This window comes from Ceratotherium simum, chromosome 5, assembly GCF_057802395.1.
Source record: "Ceratotherium simum simum isolate JZ-2026a chromosome 5, ASM5780239v1, whole genome shotgun sequence".
Classification (NCBI taxonomy): Eukaryota; Metazoa; Chordata; class Mammalia; order Perissodactyla; family Rhinocerotidae; genus Ceratotherium; species Ceratotherium simum.
In genome coordinates this window covers 59,325,856-59,351,217 of record NC_141904.1, presented here as the reverse complement: position 1 = coordinate 59,351,217, position 25,362 = coordinate 59,325,856, and the positions used below count along the sequence as shown (strand labels likewise).

General features: G+C 40.4%; 1 non-coding gene across 1 annotated transcript; it reads left to right on the top strand.

The window, feature by feature from the left end:
* Nucleotides 1-528: 528 nt before the first annotated feature.
* Nucleotides 529-745, top strand: LOC147917062 (small nucleolar RNA U3). Its single transcript, XR_015552404.1, has one exon. It is a non-coding gene; the product is annotated as a small nucleolar RNA U3 (small nucleolar RNA).
* Nucleotides 746-25,362: the final 24,617 nt, after the last annotated feature.

Below are 25,362 nucleotides of genomic sequence, written 5' to 3'. Positions count from 1 at the left end.
GTTCCACAAGAAACAGTTTACAAAAAAAGAAAACCTTATCATTAAACGCTTATGTACAATTCAGCAAAATCTACTGCTGATGGCAACTTCCAAAACTAGGCCTGTTAGAGAGTCTTACTCCATATCAGGGTTTTAAGAAACTCTGAACATTTCATAGATCAAGGTATCCTTATGACGTTTTTGTGGATAGATCTATATGTCGGTAAGAGAACATTTTTAAATACCAAATAAATAGCAACTATCAAGGAAATAGAGAGGGGTGGAGGTAAAACGAAGGACAATCCAGTTGAGCCACAATGTCACATGAAGCTGCACATGTGGTTTAACAAGGTTTCTAAGGTCAGCTAATTACAAAACTCTGTAGGTCTATAATTGGCCCATGTAAGCTTTTAACAAAATGTCGCCTGGATACCCCAACTCTAAAAACATCCAGTGCCATTTTCCTGTGAGTAGCCAGCTTGTAGCTGTAAAACAGAAACTGAGTCTAGACCCTAGAATATGGTGCTGCTATTATTTTGAAATCCTGGAAGGAGGGAAACTACTCACTGACTCCTGCTTGATCCAAAACAACACTCCTTATAAAATTTGTAGAAAATTAAAAGGGGAACATCTTCCAGAAGGAGGAGGGGCAGCATTCTCTCCTGAGTGTGAAGCCAGCTCTTGGTGTTGCTTCTCTGGAACTGCCATTTGCCGTTGATGTTGATGGTCTTGGACAGTGAGAGGGAGAGGACATAGTCTGAGCGGCTTCTGAAAGATAGTAGGGGGAGGAGGGACATCTTATCTACATTAATGGTGACCACAAATTTAAAGGCAGAAGGAAAGATGCGCGTGGAGACAAGAAAAATAACTGTTTAACAACTCATTTTATATCTAAGAAACAACTGGAATTTCACAGCTCTGAAGAGAAAGGTAGAAAAATGGATACCCATTCGGAAGAAAATGAAAGCTTCGCTTAATTAATCTGTTAAATGCTATTGTGAAAGAACCTTTCCTCCCAAAGCCATACTAGTCTACCCACTACATCTTCCCCTAGTGAGTAATCCCTCTCTCTTTTCTCATTGCCAGATATGCCTGTTACCTCCTCCCGTAAGGAAATGGAAGACTAGTTCCTTCTCCTTTCCTGACAATAGCATCTGCTAAGATGATACATTTGCCTGAATTCAAGCAGCACGTTTGTGCTTCATCTTCGCAGAACCAGGCACCAAGTAAATGGTTAATAAACACTTGCGAGAGTGAATGCATTAGACCCACGGGTAAACAATTACAATAAAAGTAATTAAGTACCATACGAGATAAGAGCATGAGCTAATTTCTTCTCTGTAAAATTCCCAGAGGCCACTTAGACAGACAAACTTGAATTCCTTCTGAGCTGGAGGGCTCACTACTCCTAGAGGCAGCATATTCCCCCCTTAGATAGCTTTACTTCTTAGAAAACGCTTACCTAGATTAAGCTGAAATTTTCCTCCTTGGAATTTCTACCCATCAGGTTCTGTTTTGACCCCTGGGGGCTCCAGAACAAATGGCATCTTGTCCATAACACATATTTGGCAATCGGAAGGCTGCTGTCTTGTCCCCCACGAGTGGCTGTTTCCCAGTAGACAATCTCAGACCCCCAGTGGCTCTTCTGTTGACATGTTTCTGGCAGTATTTCTTGAAGTGTGGTCCAAAAATATTATCATCATCAAAGGAGAACATTAATCATGCAAATTTCAGGGGCTCCTATTTAAACCCACTGAATCAGATTCTATGGGGTGGGGACCTAGAATCTGCCCAGATTCAGCAAGTGCCCAGATGGTTCTTAAGCATACCACAGAATTCTCACCCGCCTCATCACTCGCCTCTGGATGGACCCCTTCGAACAATCACTCACGACATTTTCCAGTCGTCCAGGTGTGGTCTAGGTATTATCTTAAAAACACTCTGTAGACAGTTGAAATGATTGTGTAAACAAGAAACAGAACTAAACTTTGGAAAAGGTCTATACAGTCAGAGCTATAATTAACCCAGAATGGCATTCACCTAATGGACTGGGTAGTGTGATGGCAGGATGCCTCAGTGAGTGTCTGCTACGTGTCAGGCACTGAGCTAGATGACTTTATGAGTGCTGCCTACTCAGTCCTCATGACCTGCAAGATCCTTGTTATGCTCACATTATACAGATGAGAAGACTGAAGCTCTGAGGGGATGAGTAATTTATTTGCTCAGTATCAAAGAGCTGGGAAATCAGAACTCAGATCCCTCTGAGCCCAAAGCCTAAATCTTCTGCCCCACTGACCCTCCATTCCCCACCTAAAAGTACCAAAAGGAGCATTGGTGATTTGTGCAATAGTATTGTTGATATGGTCCCCAAAAGACCCTTGCTGAAACATATGAGAGGAGGACATTCAAGGAAGATTATCTTATTTCACACTTTTGTTTCTGGCTCATTCACTAGATCCCTGAGTGACATAAGATGCAATTGACACCTCCACAGTGCGATTGGCAATTACTCGCCATTCCCTAGCTCAGGACTCTTAGCTCACCCAGGTGAACGGGCTGTGATAAAGTAACACTTAAATGGAGTTTGAAGAGTTCAGTGAGCTTCAAAGACATAACCCACAATGGTGCACAGGATTGGACTCTTTCCCCTCTAACACCAGTCTGTCTACAATGTTATTTTTAATCCCTTTATATGGCAGTGAGAAAGAAATACCTAATGGAAGTAACTCGAGGTAGCAGTAGGCAAGAGATAAAACTGCTGTGTTAAAGGACAGAGTACTAGCACTGGAAACAAGACTCTTTAATTTGTCAATCTCCTGATACCCCAGGCCAATATTTTGAGCAAGCAGGGAAGGAAAGGCACCACCTATGTAGGCTATTCCATTCAGCCTCCCACCCCATGACGGAAAACTCCAAACAAGCAAAGACACCTATACAAACAGCTCACATCTTTATTTAGAAACTTCCTTTCCACTGTTGGGAGAAAGTTCCTAACCAAGACAGCCAGTGGCTGGGTAGAGATAAAGCTGTCAAATGGGAAGAGGAATCACACAGTTAAGAGAGACTCAGGTCCCAGTTCCTCAGGCTCTCATTCCTGTCGTGGGCATGAGGGCTTCTCCCCCCAGTACACCTACCTCACCAAATCTACAAAGCAGAGCAGTCTCAACTCAGCCTGGGGGCCCTTGAAAGCCACATAAAGGTGATGGGGAACTCAAGAACAGAACCTACTAGCATTTCCTGACAATGTTAATGACATGAACTTTGTTTCCATCCAAAATATCTTGTCCTGTTCTCCTGAGAAGAGCAAGGTTACCAGATGAATGCCAGGAGGTGTGACTGCTACAAAGAAAGCAGGAAACAAATAATACCTGGAGCTCCATTTATTTGAAGTCGCAGCCACATTACATTCTAGTAAATGGACTTTGCTAGTCTCCATTCTGGTATGGCCAAATTGGAACTACGAAGGAGTTACAGTGAAGAATCTGTGCAGCTATTTCTGGGGAGAAAGCCAACCAACAGCAGCAGAGGCCACGTTAAGACAAATGGTCCACCCTTGAATGGCGTACCGTAATGTCACTATAAGGAGATGGATTAGAGTTTACATTTCGCCATAGATAGCCATAGGATATCCACTGATAATCACACAGTTTGTTCTGCCGACAGATAACAGCAGCCCACAAATGAGATGAGCTTCCTCAGTATACACACGTTACATGAAATCAATATCTAATTACAGCAGGGCCCGCATGTGTTGGTAGCAGTTGGTTCTGGTGAGGAGGTGGATATGAAGCTGCTCGGCTGAGAGCAGTGACTTAACAAGTTGAAAGAGGTTGGGGCACGATGGCAGGGTAGTATCCGTCCTACTGACCATGCCTGAGGCCTGGATTTAAGTGAATCACTGCTTGAACACTAGGCTTGGATTGGAGAACAGAACTGAGACACGAATGATTATGCCGTTACGGAAGAGCAGGCACTGCCTGTGATGGTAGTTGCTAGAATGCTTCTACAGATCACATTCCTTTGCGGATGTGCAAGGCCCGTGATACAGACCTAGGGAGAAGTGGACAGCATCTGAGGAGTGACCCTAGGGAGAAGCTGTGTGGCCAAAGGGAAAGAACAGAGAGCAGAGAATCAAGTGATGTGGGATGGATCCCAGCTCTTCTGCCCCTAGCAAGCTGCAAAATGTCTTGCAGTTCAAGCTACTTATCCATAAAAAGGGGAGCCTATTCATTCTGTCTAAGACAGAGGGCCACTGTAAAGATTGAGTGGAATCAGGTAGGAAGAAAGTACTTTGTAGACTATGAGCCTCCAGACTATTGTAAGAGATTATTTTTATTTTAGGAAGTGATAAGACCTAGGCATGCAATCTCATTAATAATCAAGAAGAAGACATAATAGCTTCATTTATTAAGTTCCCGGTGCCCTGTTAGGTGAGGTCACACTCAGACCTATACACATACAAAAAGAATAGAAGTGAATGAACTTGGAGGAGACATTCCAACTAGAACCAAAGATATAGGCATGGGAATCTAGAAAATTATTCCATAATTCATCTGTGCCATGCTCACGTAACCCTATACTAGAAAGCGTTCTACTTGAAAGCTGTATGTTCGTCCAAGAATTCTCCTGTTGTCCTTTCTTTTTCAATTCTAGTTCATTTTGTATAGCCACCTCTTTTTATAATGTATTACTTTCCTTTACCTCATTCAAAAGCCTATGGGTTTGTTTGTTTGACAAAATACCTAATCACTCCTTGAAAAAAAAAAATGAATTTTGTGGGTATAGCACTGGGAATGCTAGAAACAAGGAAACAAGAAGAGAGGTTTCAGGGGCTCCTTTACAAAATAGCTTAAAAATCTTGGCTTCAAAGGAGAAAGTGGGTTGTTTGTGGATGAGAACTCGGCTCTGCAGTCAGCCTGGTCTTGCCACTTCACAGCTGTGTGACTTGGGGACAGTGAGTGGACTTCCTGGGGTCTTAGTTGCCTCATTTGTTAAATGGTATGTGAGCATGAGGAATCCAAAGGTTTGTTGTGGGTGGCCGAAATTCTTACACATGGTTCCAGTGTTTTCTCAGTCAGCCCGTTAGCGATATTTGCCTTCATATGAAGCCTTCCTTGACACTAACCAAGCAAATCTGCCCCTTGACTGGGCGGCGAGGTCTGCTCCCTCGACTTGTATCACTCACCCCTCACCAAAGGCAGAGAAACTTATTTCACAACTGAGAAATTGGCCTAGCATGGAAACAAACTCTTTATCCAATTCACAAAAGTTGGCCCATGTGAAAGCAAGACACAGTCGTCAGATGCAAGTGCCCATGTATACTAAAATAGTAATTTTCCACAGGTGGGTCAATACGAAATGTACACTCAAGTATCCTAGCTTTGCCAGGCTCCTCCTTATGCATTTGCTAAATCAGATATGTTTGACAGTGAATATGTTACCAATTTAAACCGAATGCTGCTTCTGAAAGTTGGGGCATTATAGAACGTGTGGGCTTTAGATCACTGTACCAAATTACAGAGCCACCACTTTGCATGCAGATTTGAATCATGTGAATTCAATATAATGTGACATAAAATATTGCTGAACCTCTCTTTATGTGCAAAATTTGAAATAATGGCAACTCCAACCCCTCAAATTAAAATTTTGTTGACAATCACATAATTTAAGCTCAAAGCTGAAGGAGGCAAGTGAACTGTAAACTGAGTTTATGCTGGGGCTACATGGGAATACTCATTTTAGCTGGTAAACAAAACTCCCTCCTATCTGTTGTTGGTATTAGTCTTGAAATAGGCGAATTTTGAATTATGCAAGGACTCTAGGAACATATTCCTCAAATAAAGTATGACCTTTCTATGTATGTTTTCTATTTATCATTGAAGAACCCAAAATCCAGACAGATGCCTGAAGCCTAAGGACTGCTGGGAACCAGCAACATGGAAGTCACAGCCACAATCCTCTTTCTAGATTGTTCTAGAAAGAGGAAAGTGAAGCCTTTGCTTTATAAGGTATGGCCAAAGTCTGGTAGCTACCAGACTTCATCTAAAATCAAATTTCATGACAATCATTTCACCCATGTAATCCGTCAAGGACATACATTCATGAAGTGACACTGATCTTAGCGTCTAGGGCATGTGCAGGATCCAAACATGCTGCTGGGCCTTTGTGTCTCCCTTTAGGCTCTTGCAGTCACTAACAGAGGGTCTCAAACTCACAGGAACATTTGGAAACCACTTTCCAGTTTTACAAAGTCCTTTCACACACGCTAATGTACATTGTTCTTGGTGTCCTTAAAAACTGTGTGAGATAGGCAAAATGAGGAAACTAGGCTGCAAAGAGGATAAGAGAGATGCAAAAAGTCACAACACTAAGCAGTATGAGACCCACGTCTTCAGACACCTCACCAGGAGCTCATTCCATCACACAAGCTGTGTTCTTCTTTGGAAATGGCCTAAGGAAAGATGGTCAGCTCTCCACTCAGGGTTAGAAACATCTTTCCAAGGAGTGAAACTTATTCACTCTCATACCCTGGACTGCTTGCTTGCTGTTTTTGGCTGCCCAGCACCCATCCTTTAAGAGACCCATCCCTCTCCCACTGGATACAGTCTAGTTGGACAGTTGATGTAAGTGCCCTACTCTCTCCTTCCGAGGGTGAGCATGTGAGCAAATAGGCCAATTGGATGCTTACTCTCTTTCAGGAATCTCAGTTTCAACGAAGAAAAAACAATGAAAATAGTTGGGGCTCATTCAGTGAGCCTCAGCACTCTGATGCTACAAAATAATTCCTGCTAATTAGAGCTGCCTCTGTTCATGTCTGTTTCCAAGCCTGCTTCTCCAGCCTCCCACTGAGTCTGTAAGCAATTCCATCCCTTCCAACAAATTTTGGCTAAATTTGCCAAATTAAATTATCCAAAGTCCATTTTAGTTACCTGCAATCCAAAAAACCTAGCTTGGAACCCAACTAAGTCTATATCTTTGCATGTACACTGGTTCCCAAAGAATGAGAGATGAGATTTCCTGTGTGTGTGTGTGTGTGTGTGTGTGTGTGTGTGTGTGCGCCCTCAAGGTGTTTATGTATGTGTGCGTGCATTTGTGTGTGTGCACGTGTACATGCTCTTACTCTCAAAAGTGTAGACTACGTATCCAAGAGAAAATGCTTTGTAATTTTTATTTCTAGTACATGGTATCTTGTACAATTATTGAAAATAATATGCTAAATTTTATACAAACGAAATGGAGATTTAAGATTGTTCTTGTTGAAATGAAGAAGTTTGGCTTAATCTGATGTTCATTTAATATTTGATACATTGTTTCATTGTTCTGCTTCTTCTCTTATAGTTTTTTCCACAACCAAAAATCAAAGCAATTAAATTTGTGGGATAACTAGATTATTTGATTTTTTTTTGAGATAGCATATTATTCCAAACTATCATCAGACTTCTGGTAACACACCAGGTCTGCTTTTGTGTGTGTGTGTTGAGCAACAGCAACAACAACAACAAAGGATAAAAATATTTGCTCTGGCTTCGCAAAGGTTGAAGCAGTTATATAGATGTTCTGGATCAAAAAACCCAAAGATTTCTATCAAACTTAAATTGACTTTATCATATTTCCCCACTCTATAGCTTACTCTCTTGATGGCCTGCTTTTCCCCATGATCTCGGTAATTCCAAAGCAATTACATTTCCAAGAAAGGAAATGCAATAAGCAAAGTAAATTCATAGAGCGGGACTCTGAATGCGTTTCTGCCATCTTGGGTTTGATATCTGATCCTAGAAGATGTACCCTGAGCAGCAGGAAGATCATTTGTAATCTTTACTATGATGACAGCAAGAAATACTGCAAAAAGCACCCCCCCCCAACTACTGAAGATGCTTGCTGAATTCTTTGTAATTTTCCAAAAAATATTGTATTGGGTATCAACATATGCACAGCAGGAGAATCAACATATGCACAACGTATGCACAGCATGTCCCCCTCAAGTTTATGATTGTGTGCCTAGAGGGTTTTAGGCTAGAAATGGGTTAAAGTATTTATTTCCCATGGAAGTGATAGTATTGATAAGCTGCTTCCCCAAGTTTATTGTTAAGGTTTTACCTGAACTTAAATGGATTTGTGTGTTTTTGTTGACCTTGAACATTTCTGAACATAAATTAATGAATTGAGTTTAGAGAAGGAAGAAAGGAAGGAAGGGAAGGAGGAAGGAAATATCTTATCTTTTACCTTATGACATATGGGCTAGTCAGTTATCTACATACCTACTATCACTGGAAAAACGTTAATTCCCAATAGATTTCATATCCCTCAGCCCCTGCCATATTCTCTTCCCTGGTTTACATCAGCCATTTTTTTTTCAGGAAATGCAAACACATGTTAATATTACCCCACAAAGAGCATCACTAGGAAAGCAAATACCAGGCATTACACAGGGTAGACTTTATTCCACAGCCCAGTGGAGATAGATTTTAAACTTCGGTTTTGGGGAATTATCTATGCTGCTCTTTCCTCTCATTAATGCTGACATTAAAAAATTAACTACATCTACAAAACGCACTTTTGTAAAACAGGCATGCCGACTTAATTAAGAATTTAACTGTGAATGTTACTGTAAAAGAATTATAATTGTATCTAATGTGAAAGGTTTTAATTTTTCCCCTGTCTAGTTTATTCATTATTTAGGTAAAATTATGATAATTAGGTATTATATGCCAGATTACACAGACGAATGGTATGAAGGTAGATTTTTAAAAATTATCATACACTCCAGCTTTTCATTCTACCAAATTTAGGAAAAGTGTAGGTCATACTTATTAATGAGGCTTTATCACCATTTAAATTTGCCAGCTAACTGTGGACTATTATTCTGAAAATACAGTTTTGCATTCAGGCTACCTTGATACTATCAGCAAGTCCAACAACAGAGTGTATCTTTACTGTTTACAAATGTCATAAATCCCCAAGTCTAAGCCCAACAAGGACCTCTGCAGTCACCCCTGCCTTCAGAAAGGCTCCTTACTCTCCCTTGCCCTAGATTTGGGAACCCTCATGTGTGCTCCCACAATGAGCTGTTCTTCCTTCCCAAAGAACTCACCATGCCGTCATGAAAGTCTTGTTTCTGATGGTGGACTGTAAATTCAGAATGCAATAGTCATGTCTCCTCCCTGCTGTATCCCGGCAAGGACATTCATTAGATGAAGAAGTCATTGGATGTGTGGATGGATGGATGGATGGATGGATGGATGGATGGATGGACGGATGGATGCAACAAATATGGAGCACTACTTAGAAGCCAGGTTCTATCTTTGGGAATATGGCTGTAAATAAGATAGGGTCCTAGTTCTTAGGAATCCTACACATTTATGAGGGGGTACTCTCATCTCTGGTGATAAGATTCCAAGATTTGGATACGGGCCTAAGAGAGGAATCCTCCCACATTTAGCATCCATTTCATGCCTCTTGTGCCAATTTTTTAACCCAATAGCTGTACACTGGAGTTTTAAATACAAGGTCAGCTAACAATACAATGCTATGCTTATTTTTTCATGCATCATTGCTTGTAACTCAGTATTCCTTGGTACTTTCCTAGAGACGAGAATTAGCTGGGCTAAGGCAGGTTCTGGCATTTCTGGGGTCCCTGACCAAATTGCCCTGTAATGTCTGCCACAAAAACCCATCCTACCCCAGTTTTGGCAATTGACCATGACCTAATTCCCTAAGTACCTGTCTTGGTAATCCATTTAATATCATTCAACTGTGCAATTTGAAAGGATTTCCAACTTTTTCCAATTATCAACACATGCCTATATAATGTATAAAACAGTACTTAGTACACCAGTGCCCTGAGAATGGGATCTTGTCCAGTGTTTGTTCATCCCCATCTCAATGAAGTTAAACTTACTCCTCACAGCTCTGCCCATTACCTGCAATAACAACTTGTCATTCATCCCCTCCACCTCCACTTTATCCTCCATACCATAGCCGGAGTATCCTTTATAAAAGTATGCATATATCGGAGAACCCCTCTCTCTGACTCAAAACCCTATGAAGACCTCCCATCACACTTGGGTAAGTCCTTACCACACCCTATGAGGCCTTGCAGGAGCTGACTCCAGTCTCACTCTCAGGCCTCCTTTCCTACCACTCCTCCCCACCCAACCCAGGCTTTGCTATTCCCAGTACATGTTCAACATGCTGCCACCTCAGGACTCTCTCTGCTTAGAACACTCTTTCCCCAGGAATTCCTGTGCCTGCTTTCAGTCTCTACTCAAATGTCTTTTCTTCAGAAAAGCTTCTTCTCATCAACTCATCTGAAATATTCTCTGCCACACTCTGTCTGCTTGCTGGCTTCATTTTTCTTCAAATCAATTACATTATGTGTTTATTTGCTTATTGTCTATCTCACCTCCCAGAGTGTAGATTCCAGTAGTGAAGGCACTTGATCTTATCCACTTCTCTTCCCTAGGGCCTCGAAAAATGCCTGGTACATAGTAGATACTCACTAATTTATGTTGAATGAGTGAATGAATAATATATTTCCTGCATGCCAAATTGCCTGACATAGTTGCTCTTCAGAGTATCACCTCCGCCTAGGCTTCCCAATACTGAGTTCTCTACATCAATCCAAGTAAGTTCCCTGATTGTCTAGACCTGTGCTGTCCAATATGGCAGCCATGAGCCACATGTGGCTACTGAGCACTTGAAATGTGGCCAGTCCTAACTGAGATGTGCTGATATACGCAACCAGATATTGAAAACTTATTATGGAGAGAAGAATGTAAAATATCTCATTGAGATTTTTTTATTGATTGCATGTTGAAATGATAATATTTTGGATATATTAGGCTAAATAAAACATATTATTGGGCCGGCCCCGTGGCTTAGTGGTTAAGTGCGCGCTCCACTACTGGTGGCCCGGGTTCGGATCCCAAGCGTGCACTGTCGCACCGCTTCTCCGGCCATGCTGAGGGCATGTCCCACATACAGCAACTAGAAGGATGTGTAACTATGTCAGACAACTATCTACTGGGGCTTTGCGGGGGCGGGGGGGAAGGAGGAGGATTGGCAATAGATGTTAGCTCAGAGCCGGTCTGTCTCAGCAAAAAGAGGAGGATTAGCATGGATGTTAGCTCAGGGCTGATCTTCCTCACACACACAAAAAAAAGTTATTAAAATTAGTTTCACTTGTTTCTTTTTACTTTTTTTTTTTTTGGTGAGGGAGATTGGCCCTGAACTAACATCCATTGCCAATCTTCCTCTTTTTTGCTGGGGAAGATTGGCCCTGAGCTAACTTCTGTGCCCATCTTCCTCTATTTTGCATATGGGATGCTGCCACAGCACGGCTTCATGAACAGTGTGTATGTCTGCGCCCAGGATCCAAACCCACGTACCCCAGGCCACCGAAGAAGAGTGCGCGAACTTAACCACTATGCCACTGAGCCAGCCCCTCTTTTTACTTTTGTTAAGTATGGTTACCAGAAAATTTAAAATGACATATATAGTTCACATTTGTAGCTTGCCTTATGTTTCCATTGGACAATGCAACTCTAGACCAAAACTCTTCTCTAATTAGGAGACGCAGGGTAAAATATAAAGGATATGGGCTTTGAGCTGGATATATAGGTTGGAATTCTGGCCTCCCCAGCACTAGCCACATGACCATGAGCAGGATACTTAAATTCTCGGAGGTTCAGTTGCTTATCTGCTCAGTGTGTGCAACGGAGGTTACTTCAGAGGGCAGTTGTATGGAGTAATGAAATGATCCATGAGGGCCTGACGTGTCCAAGGCATTCAGAAGGTGTTGCTCCTTCCCCTCCTCCCATTAACTACAGAGTCCTGCCATCCAGATGTCACACTTTTCCAGTCTATTCCCCAAGCTTGACCCCTTCCCTGCATCTAACTGGGCCAGATTGTGTTCTGTGCTATGATGAGGATAAAGCATTTATGTGGTCATTTCACAACCATGTTGGAGTACCTACTTGGTGTGAGAAATTGTGCTAGGGGCTAGAAGCAGGAAAAAAGTTTTAAAAACAAACCAATGCAAAGTAAGGGAGGGGGGCTCTGCAGTGTCCTAGTTGATGGTGTGGCGATGGAGCTGACCATGTGCAAGTGCCCTGCCCCACTCTCTTCCAAGCCCCATCTGGAGGCTCTTCTGCTGATTCCCTGGCCTTCCCCTTCAGTCAAAGCCCATTGGCAGACATAGCCCACTCATCTGGACTGTGGCATGCCTCTCAAGGGCTGTACCTCCAAAGTTTCTGGAAAGACGAATATACAAACTAACAAGCAAAAGCCATGGTTTCCTAGGCTCCTACCTGGAGGTGTTGGGGGTAAAACCCAGGAATCTGAATTTTAAAAAACTCCACAGGAGATCTTGATGTATATAGAACCAGAACTAAGAATTCCAGGAAGGGTGCTCACAATCATGTGTTAGCTTTTGCATTTTGATCTCCCACAAAAAGGCTCCCACAGAGCCTTCCTGAACTTCAGATTCCTTATCTACAAACTGACACTTATAAACAGGGCGCTGTCAGGATTGAGTGGCATAATGCACGGGAAGCCCTTACATACTCAAATGGATTTCATGAATGTTGGCCATTTCGGTACTGTTAAGACCCCAAAGAGGGAACAATGGTACCAAAAGGAAAAAGAGCTTCTCTACCGTCATTGCCTCTTTTCTCTAGCATTTTCAACTTTCCTCCAAATTTCAAGCTATCCACTTTTTCTTAGTTATTCTTAAGCATCCAGGATAGGCACTCTAAGTACTGGCCTAGCTGGACATTTTGTATTGGTGCAACAGAGCAATTACCACCAAAAATCCAATTCAAATGTCGATATTTTAGTTAAGACTAATGAAGACATTTCTTCTGTGGGCAATGGTTCTCTCTAGTTCATGCTGTGCAGGTTTTCAACCTTGCAGTTGAAATGTGACCCCCACCCCCCACCCAAAGCCCCATGCACCTTCCCAAATAAACCCACATCGGCTGGATCTGGATTCCTCAATTATGCCGTAAGAGAAAAGGACTGAAGAGTTGGTCAGAAGCCACCCTGGAATGGTTAATTTAGAATTTTGTTCGTGAAGTAGACAGCTCTGAAGTTTTTTTTTTAACTGTCCTGGAGATTTCAGACAGAAGTTTCAGCACATCTGGCATTTCGCTTCATCTTGAGAGGAAGCCGAGGCCCAGCCTCTCTCTCAGCTCCTGGTCCTCGGGCTTGGCCGGGAACCCATTGAGCTGAAGAGAGAAGAGGAAAAAAACTGCAGAGTGTTCCTGAGATTCATGCAGAGGCCCTTCTCAGCTCTCAGAAATGTCAGTAGAATTCCCAGGAGAATCAAGTGGTGTCTCCATCCAATTATTCTTCTATGATTGTATAATCACAGAGAAATTTCTTAACTATGTTGTATAGCAATTTCTTGAAATGTCTTCTCTCCCTGCCCTCCCATGAAGTTCTTCCACATAACGAGGGTAGAGAAAAAAATCAAGTGATTTGTCTCTTTCTTAAGGCCGCTGTTTAGTTAATTATTGGGTAACAGCTTTGCCTGGTAAGGGAAAAATAAGCAAATAAACACAGGAAACCATCTAGTTTTTATCTTGAAAAATATACTGGTAACAAACCACAACTGTATCATTTTCCCCGGGATGCTAACACAGATGTAACAAATGTGACACGTGGAACAAATCAATATTATAATCAGTAAAGCAGCCAATCAAATAATTCTTCTAGACTACAAAATATCTTATATTCTGATGGTGACAAACGCCTATCAGAAACCTTTAACGCCAATAAAACCTGTAAATATAGAGGCATGAGGCAACTTGCCAGTGGGCATTCTACCTGGCTGATGAAAATGGTGCAAGCTTTAAACAACTGGGGAGAGCCACCACCCCCTAAACGTTCCCTTATGTCTGAAGCTTGGTTTCCCCACTCCAATTTCCTTGGCTTAATGTCCTTCAGTGACTAATTCTCATTAGCATTCTTGCCATTTCATGAAGTTCCTTTCTCTTGCTATTTTATTTTCTTCTATGGCCTAGGAGTAGGGTGGGGGGTAGGAGATTTTCTAGAACTCCAATCTTTTGATTTAATTTATGTTTCTTAGTGGAAAGAGTCCATTTCAGCAGCAGGCCCAAAAGACTGAGGTGACTTCCTGGTCCAGATTAGGACAGCCCAGCTAGCTTTCATTTAATGGGAGTTCAATACATACAGGGCCACTCCTTTCCCCACTCAAGGGCAATTATAATGGATTTAAAATGTTGGACCCATTGTTAGTGCTCTGACTTTCACTTAAAGCTTAAGCAACTGACATTGATTCACTAAAAGAGGTTTAAAACTTAAAAGAGTCAATACTTAGAGTTATTTCTTAGGCCTGAAAGGAGAGAGTGATATAAATACGATGAACCAGTTTCGATATACTTAGTTTATTTCCATATAGCTTTTTCAGACCAAGAATTTAACAACATATCAGTGTTGGAAATCACATTGGAGAGAAAACTCGACATATGCTAATGTCACTTTTTAAAATAATTTCATTTAGATGCAGATGTTGTTGTGATGCTTAAGAGAGGAGGTGATCCTTTTTAGGAATTTTTTTTTTCTTTTTGTTAGTAGTTGAGTAGTAAACACAGGGAAGAAGTAATGCAGAATTGAGGACTCGACTCTGTCCTCATAAACCGCTTCCTCTCTAATTAGGTAAAAATGTCAAAGAAAATGGGCTGGATATTAAGTCAAGCATGTAGAAAACTCAGCAAAGGGCTGTGTCCATCCTCACCTATCTGGCTACACATGGTAAGAGAGAGTTAAGTGCAGAATTCCCTAATCAGAAGGCCTTGATCCTAAATGGCTTCATGCTAGGACTGAGATGAGATGCCAAAAAGGAGATGAGCATGGACATGGTTGGGCATGGACAATCTAGAAGCCTCTAGGCCAAAAGGGAAGTAATTGGGATTAAGATAAAATAAACTGATAATAAGAGAAAATACTGAAATAGAACCAAGGACGTCTTAAAACACCTATGAAGTTCTTTTCTTTTTACTCTTGCTTTGATCAATTATCTAATTTCTTAGAACCTTCTTACAGAATGTGCTTATCAGTGGTTTTACTGATGTTGTAACAAATAATTTACTTAGCCAAGAAAACACAAATTTCTGGAGGTTCACCCATCAGTTTCTGAGGAAAAAAAAAAAGCCAACTTGTCTACCTCCATGACCTACTTAGAGCCTTCAACAGAGGTGGATGATCAACACTTACTGAGTACCTATACTACACCAAGAAAGTTAAAGACGTGATTTCATTTAACTCTCAAAACTGTCCTGTAATACAGGTATTGTCACCTACATTGGGTAAGTTAACTGGAGCTGAAGGAGGTGGGTAATTGGTTCAAGATCATGCAATTAGTAAATGGCAGAAATGGGACTTAAATCAGGTCATTCACAACTCCAAAGCCTGTGTGTTTTTACTACACCCAAATTCAGACATAAATTCTGAATTCTAAAACAGTCCTGTAAAGATATGGCCTGTGGAGCTGACCATATAGAGAGATATACATTTTGCAGTAATATTACAGGATCCTAAATTGGAAATTTTTCTCATGTTTCTAAATGTTTTCAGAAACCGGGCCCCTGTATTCCAGACCAAAATAGATTCCTAGATTCAAGGAAAGAGTATTTCTTTTAGGTCAGTAGAAGCAAGCACAGTGCTTGTTGTTCTTTCCTAACTTTACTCAATTCTGCTGATTTTCTTTTTTTTTTTTTTAAACAAAAGGGGCACAAAGAGCCCTACCAAAATCTGAGTTCAAAAGCATCTCTTCCCTGTTTCTTGTTGATTACAACTTTTCAAAAATGAATTCATCCCTTCTTCACCGTAGGAACATTTGCAAAACTGACTCTAATGTCTAATGACTATGCAAACACTGCCTGAGGAAGATTCAGCCTCTCTTTCTTTATTTCTCCTTTAGGCCCCATCAAATCCAATGTACTGACCTTCATGACAGATCAACTCACCTGACAATTACCATTGCCGTAAAGATTCCTGAATAGCAGATCACAGCATAACCTGAACACCCACAATTTCAAGCAAACTACAAGGCAACAATTTTTAATCTGTCAAATAACTCCTAGGATCCCCCTTGGTTGGTGCTCATCATATAAACAATCCAATCAACGCCGCATGTGTGTTGTACTTCATGGTGGACAGCACACTATTAAAATCCAATAAAATACTATGTAACACGCAAGCAATGTTATAGAAGTATACTTGATGACATCCAAAAATGTTCACTCTATATTGATAAAGGAAAAGAAAATAAATCTTCAAAGAGTTTTAAAGACTATAAATCTCATTGAAAAGGATCTGGAAGGATATACGCTAAGCTGTTACTAGTAATTGTCTCTGTTTAAGAACTAGTAGGTTTCTTTCTTCTTCTTTGTATTTCTTTTTTTAATTTAAAGAACATGTAAGACTTGCGAAATGAGAAATACAAAAATTATTTATGAATTTTAATCAGTATCCATAAACTCATATATTAATATATATCTCATTTTGTCCTCAGAACCCGGAAAAATATCCTCTTCTTTGGCTGTAAGGTAGGCAAAATGGGTGTTAGTAAGTCATTGCATATGTGGAGAAAAGGAGACGAAGTAATTTGCTACTAACTCCCAAGTGGAAGAGGCCAAAGTGAAAGGCCTGGTGACTCCGATCTGTGTTTTTTCCATAGCTTCTCCATATATTTATGGAATTACAATTTTAGGCGAGTCAGTTTTCATTGCAAGTACGTCCATCCCATTTATTACAACTTTCTACCAGTATGGAAACATTAGATGTTGTGGGGGATCAGAATTGGCCACCCCAAGATAAGTTTCTTTGCCTTAATTATTTTTAAGAACAAAAGACTCTGAAAGAAACTTTGACCTTCCCCCTAACCTCCCAAAAGAATTTAAGACAGAAGGCCTGTCCCAGGAAGGAGCTAATACCATAAGATAACATTGCTACAGATGGCCCAGCAAACACTTGTTTAACATACGTTGGCATTTCCACATCCATGTAAATTTCCTTCCTCCCTTTTGAAGTCCCAAACCACTATCCCTACAACCACCTTTGTTTTTAGCTGAAGATGGTATTTAAGGTGGTAACCTCAGTCATTCTGATGAGTTACTCAGTTTTCCTGGGTTTCTCCCATGTATACATGTTATTAAGCTTTGTTTGATTTTCTCCTGTTATTCTGTCTCATGTCAATTTAATTATCAGATCAGCCAGAAGGACATAGAGGGTAGAGGAATTGTCTTCCTCCCCTACAATGTGATATGACATAAAGCTTCCACCTTTCTTTCAATTCTGATGCAGTCGTAATGGGATACTTGACTAATCAATCACAGAACTCCACCCTACTGGCACAAGATACATCCTTAGAACACTTCTCAACCTCCTTCTCCAGATAGCCACTCGCTATTGAAGTTGACACATGAGAAGAATTTAGCCATGTGCACCAGAAGGACTGTGAAGGCTTGCATGGCAGGAATTTGCCACCCTCAGTGCACCAAATAGTGTATCATTAGCAACTATATATACATAACAGCTCAACTACAGCCTTCAAATTCATTCATCTAGTTGCCTAACATGTGTTAGACACTGTGGGAAAAAGAGACAGAGGTTCAGCATAAATCTTACCTTCGAGGGGCCTATATTCTGTTAGAGAAAAAGACCAAGATTCTAAAAGCCTGTACTGCAGAGGGGAGAATTCTAAGCATGAGACATCGGTACTCTACTCAGAGAAAGTCAAAGGAGTTCGGAGAAGCACAAGATTGTCTCCAGCTCGAGGGTGTACAAATAAAGCTTTGTGGAGAGGCTAGCATTTGAGCTGAGTTCCAAGGTGAGGAGTTTGGGATTTGTTTCATGGGCAATGGGGGGTAACGATGGCTTTGCGAAGGTGGGTGCCATGATGAAGCTGTGCAAAGGAACACTTCTGGCAGCGTCACATAGACACCTGAGTGCAAGAAGGCGTGACACTCAAAGGACATTGCAAAAGGAGAACTGTAACTCCAACCTCAGGTTTGAAGACGTTAGTGCCTCTTGTAGATAGCACAGTAGGATAGGAGAAATAAATCCCTCAGACCAGCTTTAGTACCTGCTTCTCTCTCCTGTGTTCAGAGTCTGTGTTGACCTGACCCGGAGGGCTCTGGCTGCCACTTAAGGGAAGATAAAATATGACCAGCTCGGTAATGGAAACCAGGAGCACAAACACAGCTTGCTTCCTCAGCTGCAGGACAAATACATTAAGAATTCTCTCTCCTTCACCCAAGCTGCAGCCCAATTTATCTACCAGCTCAGGGCTTCACCATTCTTACAGAACAGGAAAAGGAGAAGGAGGAAGAGGAGAAACGGGAGGAGGAGGGAGGTCAGGGCAAGGCGCAAGAGTACTCCACCCCCAAGAGCTCAGGGACAAAGGACAGGCTCCAGAGAACTAGCAACTAGCACTTACTAACACTTTCTGTGGACCAGCACTTTATAGGCACCCTCGCATTTAATCCTCAAAATGACATCACAGAGAGTGTACTATTATCCATACGTTACAGATAAAGAAACTCAAACCCAGAATCAGTGCAGCTAAACAGAACCAGCTGAGAATTTCCCTCTGCACAGAGAGAAGTTGCCTGCCCAAGATCCTAACTCCAAGTAGCAAGTGGGCGAGCTGGGTCTTATCTCAGGTCTGCTTGACTCTTCAGGCTGTGTTTTCCCACCGCACAACTCAGCCTGTCAACCCCAGACATCTGCCCTTGCTGGGGTCCAGGTACGATCAGGAGTGGGGGCCGGTGCTGTCAGTATCGCTTGTTGACTTATTTTCATTCATTTCCTTAGCTCTCTTCTCTGCATTGATTTGGATTTTTGGCCTTTTTGAACAACGTGTTTATTTCCTAGGAGTTTTCCAGCCCGGCATCAAAATGACTTGTCAAGCTCTGCTCCTGTGTCAGCTGCTTGACACACTATAGCAGTCCCGCTCTTCCCTGGAAGGTCTTTTCGAGCCACTGACGCTTACCTTTCTCGTCTAGATTTCTGACATGAGTGTGACAGCTGTAGGCACCACTCTATTTCTTTTCTGTGTTTTCCTTTCCACTCCGCCAAATGAAGTTTCATGAATCCATTTCTTGGTGTGCACACTCAAGCCCTCCAAGGAAGCTCTGGCAACACAGGCTCGTTGCTGCTATTTATTGCTGGTCTCCTCCATTCCAGATATGTTAAGGGATATACCACCACTGCTAAAATATTAATTCTGCATCCCAGGACATCGAAGAAGGCAGAAGACAACAGGCAGGGAAGTAGGAATGAAAACTAGGGAAATAAATAAGGCAGGGAACAGGCCAACTGCAGACCCAGAAGCCCAGATAACGGGCATCAACCATTCCACACAGATGGGGATTTGTCTTTTTGTTGTTATTGTGGTTAATTCACTCCTATCCTAGTAGCCTCTAACCTTTGGGATCAAAGTGCTCCCTGCCCAGCAACTCTTACATTTTCTCAAACTAAGGAAGATAATTCCCTACACAGTCTACAATGGGAAAATTTTGATGAAAGGCTATTGGATCAAAATAAAAGGGCATTTCTTTCTTAACCACAGGATGCCTTGTTAGTGGCATGGATCCTCAACCCCATAAAGCGATAAGGGCCACAGAGACCTAAATCTTTGTGTGTTTCTCTGAAATGGAATTATCTTCATTGATTTCTTTACTGATTTATTAAAGTAATTCATGCTCATTGTAAAAATTTCAGAATTATATGCATTATATACATCCTTTCCACTCCACAAAATAATTTCAGTTACCACTGGGATAAATACCCTTAGTAATATGTTATGAATATAAAGTGTTTTCTTAAACACAAAGGGTTACATATCATAGCTAATGTACTGCAATCTGTTGTCTTATGTTTGACTGTATATCAAGGTCATATCTCCGTGTCAAAACAGTGGACTTTCAGTTAAAGAAAACAGAGTAAAGACATTTTAATTCCACTTCTCTCCCTCTAAACTCATCAAAAACAACTTTAAAAAATGAACATGGAAGGAAAGTATATCCCCATAGTAAGAATAGGGGTAAATATACAAAATTCCAAACCACAAGCTGTGAACCACAAACATTGAACTCTGCCATATGCTTTGAAACCTGGCCCAAAATGTGAAAAGTCAATTAGGATTACACATAACCTCCACAGAAATTATGCAGGATATAGAATTTCCTCAATATGCTGATAACTCAGGTCTGAACGGTCAATGTAAGAATTCATTGGTAAAAACAATGGTATCTAGGGACATAGGCAGGCCAAAGAAGTGGAGACTGTCCCTGCACAGTCTCATTCTCCTCCACAGCAGGAAAGCTATGCAGGTAGAACCCAAGAAAGTACATGCTATTTTATTATTCACAACCCAGATTTAAAAACAAGGTGGTTTGATGATTTGGTGTACCCACTTTGTGCCTACTATCCTAGGGCAACTATACATAGCACTTCCTTTCACTATAGAGTGAATGATAATTTCAACAATAAATTCTATGATCTCTCTATTGCTAAGAGAGACTGCTGGAGATGAGCTGGGGTAAACGGAGGAAGGACAGCGTTAGCCACTGGGTTAAAAACAGAGGATTTTGTAAGTTTCAAGGATTTCCTCTGAGCTACAGTAATACAGAAAACACTGAAACTCAAAGGGAGACATCATCCCTAGGGAGAGGAAACAGTGGTGAAATCTGAATCAAAGAGGCTGCAATTTACCCTCCCCATTCATCACCATACATTCTTATTTATAAACAAACACTTGATTTTAGTTGAATTACTAAGTTAGTCAATTACTTAGTTGAATTATTAGTAACAATTGGAAAGGACTCAACACGGAACAAATGTATAAGTAATTGGCAGGGAAGATGTGGAGAGGATGAAGGAAGTTTCATAAGCAAAAAACACAGACCAAGCAATGTATATTAAGAGGAATGGACCCTTCAAAGAAATTTCCAACAACGTGATGTCTGAAATAGAAATAATTCAAAGAATAAAGTTAAGATGTTTCAATTACCTATTGCTGCATAAGAAAGTACCTCAAAACTTAATGGCTTAAAATTTATTTTCTCACAAATCTGCAATTTGCACAGAGCTTGGGAAGGACCATTCATCTATATCTCACAAAACATTAGCAGGGTTGGCTCCACTAAGACTGGTGAATGCACTGACAAGATGAATCACTCAGATGGTTGGGCACTGGGTGCTGAGTAAGCTGGGAGCTCAGCTGGGGTTGTTGCATGGGTCCCCTAATTTTGTTCCACATGGTCTCTCTAGCCAGCTAGTTTGAGCTTCCTCACAACATGGTGGTCTTAAGGCAGTTGAACTTCTGTGTGGTCACTCACCTCTAAGAGTACAGAAGTGGAATCTGCCCAGAACTGACACAGTATCACTTCCACCACATTTAACTGGTTAAAGTGGGTGACAGAGCCAGCCCAGATTCATAGAGAGGGAACCCACTAGGGCATAAATACTGGAAGGCATGACTCATTAGGGGACACTAAAGTAATAGTCTATCACAGTGAACCCTCTGACCCCTAATGATTTATAATATTCCCCTAAGCCCCCTAACTCATGCAAAATACACATCTTAACCCCCAAGAATCACCAGAATCTCATCCATTACAGCATCAGATTCAGACTTGAAGTTCAGGATATTGTCATTTAAATCAGTTCCAGATGTGAATGAAGCTCCTCAAGTGCAGCTCTTAGATCTGAAGATATGTGAACTAAGAGGCAAGATTCTAACTGCTCCCTGCCCCCAACACACACACACGTCCTATATATAATGGTGAGGCAGGGTCAGAAACACTGAAACAGACACTCTTATTCGAAAAGAGGGACAATAGAAGCACATAACGGTCAGGGGTCCACAATAATTCTGAAATCCAGCTGGACACACATCACAAGTTTCTTGATCGGGACCCAGTTCTGCCATAACCCAGGTCATTTTCCATGTCTCTTTAGCTTCAAGCATTGGGCTTTGGCTTTTTCCTTTGCTTTATCCTTCCTTTTCCACAAAATATGATCCATGCTTATAGTTGAGTAGCTTTCTCAACCTGTTTTCTGCTCAAAGGTAGTTGAGTAGCTTTCTCAACCTGTTTTCTACTAGAGGCTCTTTTCACCCTCAACTATTTCTGTTACCTTTTAGTTCAAGCTGATAGAATTCCTGTAAAAACTCTGTGGAATTCCTAGGTATCAAATTGTAATTCACTCCATTAGAAAGGAGCAACACTCACAAAATCTCTCTTTACTTTAGGACTGTGAGTCAGAGTGATGTAAGACAAGATTCTTCAGATTTTTAGAAATCCTATTGTCTAACTGAGATGGTCTACAAATCGTGCTCTTAAAATTACCAGAAGTCTTGGGGGCATGCCTTGTGGTGTAGTGGTTTAAGTTCACATGTTCTGCCTCAGCAGCCCAGGGTTTGCAGGTTTGGATCCCAGGCGCAGACCTACACACCTCTCATCAAGCCATACTGAGGTGGCATCCTATATAAAAAATAGAGATTGCACAAATGTTAGCTCAGGGCCAATCTTCCTTAAGCAAAAAGAGGAAGACTGGCAACAGATATTAGCACAGGGCCACTCTTCCTTACCAAAAAAAAACCTACTAGAAGTTTTTTTTTCTAGATAAGAAAGAGTCTATGAGGCACCACCTTTTGTCCTTCTATATCTTAACAAAGGATCTTATAGGTTCTTGAGCACAAAGCACATTTCACAGGCAGTGCTCTGTATTTTATATTTGCCATGAGGCCATTTCTTATTTTGAGAAATTTTTCCTGGCTAAGAATATTAGAATAAAAAATAGTTTTATTTTTGACCCAACAAGTTCTGGGTTAGAAATACTTCCTCTAATTCTGTTTAAAAATGAATTAGTTCCTTCTTTTGTTACTCTCTCTCTAACTGTACTTTATCATATGTAGATAAAAGAATCAGTTGGCACTTTCAATATTCTATCTGGAAATACCCTTAGCTAGATACATAAATTAATTAGGTACATTTTCTATTTTTCAAGCTACTACAGGCGATAGTTTGATCAATTGTCTTGTTAAGGTATAATGTGAGCCTCCTTTTACAAAGCAGTTTCCAATAGCAGTTTCCTTTCTTCCCTTCAAATCTCCACTGACAGTCTCCCAAGATCCTTCTGGCCTCTGCCCACTGCCAGGTTCCAAGAAGAAGTCTTTCAAAAGAAGTTCCAAGAGGACAAGCCTCAATGGGCAAGAACATTTTCTTGAAATAAACATTTAAATCTATATCCAAAAAGACGCACCATAACTCAGGAAAAAGTGATACAAAAAAAATATAGCAAGAGATCTCCTGATAAAGCTACCAAACTTCAAAGATATACGGAAAGAATTCTATGGACATATAAGCCAAAAGTAGTTCATGTACAAAGGGGAAATACCAGACTATGCTTCAGATATCTCCATAGTAACATTAGATAATAAAAGGCAATAGAGCAATGTGTGAATATTTCTGAGGAAAGTTTATATCCAGCCAAGTTTACTGCAAGTACAAGGTTAAAGATAGAAACTCATAAGCCTTAAGGCCTCAGAGAACACTCCCCCAGAAGTCTTTATTAGATTTATTAGATATAGTCTTTTATTAGATTGATGATACATCCAGCCAAATAAAAGATAACTTAAAATGAAGAATTCAAAAATAGATATGTTGTGGTAAAATATCAGTGAGAATTAAATCCAATTCAACATAGAATTAAGACACACCAACATCATGAACTGTGGCTACAGAGCAGAAAGCAAATGTTATAAATCTTAATAAAGTGTAAATAAAAATATAAAATAGTGGCAGAGCAAGCTGGAAGGAAGTAAAGGTATTTCCAACATCCTCATCTTTCAGATTCTATACATGCTGACTAGTTTGTTATATGTAATTAAAAACAAATTACTTCAAACCCTTAAGGTTTTCCATATTTTAAAAATTTAGAGTATCATTTAATATTGTAGCTCTTCTTACCTGAAGTCACACAGAATCTTTAGATGATTTTTTCTGCTGTTAAATTCAAGTCATTATATTTAACATTTTGTTTAAAATTAGATATTTAGGACTTTGGTCATTGTGGAGTAACAAAGACCATATTTAACCTCGTATGATAATCAGCTAGAAAAACTAGACAATATATAGGAAATTACTATTTTCAGTCATTGGAAAATAGGCAACACAGATTTGGATCCCTGAGAGAAGGGAAACAAATAAGATGATCCCTATAATTGTTCTGATTTTCTGTCTGAAGCAATTTGAAGTCCATGAGCTGAGACAGAAGAACCAAATATAGCCTGGTGGCCTTGCTGAAACATATATCAGAAATTGAGGAGGATAAAATGGCTGGGTCTTGTGGATGGAGTTCCAGAAAGGATAAAGCTACACAATAAAAGGGATCTAGAAATCTGTATAGGCTTTACCTCGAATCTTTGCTAAATACAAAGCTATGGATGAACTGAGTGAAACTCCATGAGATAGGGCAAAGATGATTGAGTTTCAAGGCAGAACAATTGCCAGAGCTCACATAGGGTTGGGAGGTGTTCAAGCTTTGATAAGCCAGAGTAGTGTCCACAGTGACAACCTGGGGTATTCAGTAGACACCCCAGAGGGGCCATAATTTAGTAATAGGGCTAATCTATGCCTAGGGTATAGTCTACTACACACTAACCCTCACAAAGCTTAAAAGAAGAACTCAATGAGCTCAAATTGATAGAAAAATACGTGTCTCAATATAAAATCCAAAATTCTTTAAAAGAAGACAACAAAATCCTGACACTCAACTATATAATATTCACAATGTGCAGAATCCAATCAAAAATTACTAGACAAGATAATAATCAGGAGAATGTGACCTACAATCAGGAGAAAATTCAGTCTATGAAGATGAGAGAACCCACAGACAAGGATAAGTTCAAGTTAAAGGTTAAAACAGTTACTATAACAATGTACTCATATTTCATTAAAAAACATAACTATAATGAGGATAGAAATCAAACAGATTAAAAGAGAGTCGAATGGAACTTTTAGAGATAAAAAACATAATATCTAAAATAACAATTTCACTAGATAGACTGAACAGCAGGTTTGACCCTGCCGAAGAAAATATAGATAATCTTGAAAACATAACAATAGACTATAAAGTAAATGAAGCACAGGAAGAAAAAAAGACTTAAAAAATGAACAGAGCCTCAATGATTTTGGGGATAACAGAAAATGGTCTAGAATACACGTTTTAGGGATCCTAGAAGGAAGAGTTACAGAAAAACATTTTAAATATTAAATGTCAAAAGTTTTCCAAATTTGATGAAAACTATGAACCTATAGATCTAGAATATAATGGAAAGACTTAAAAATA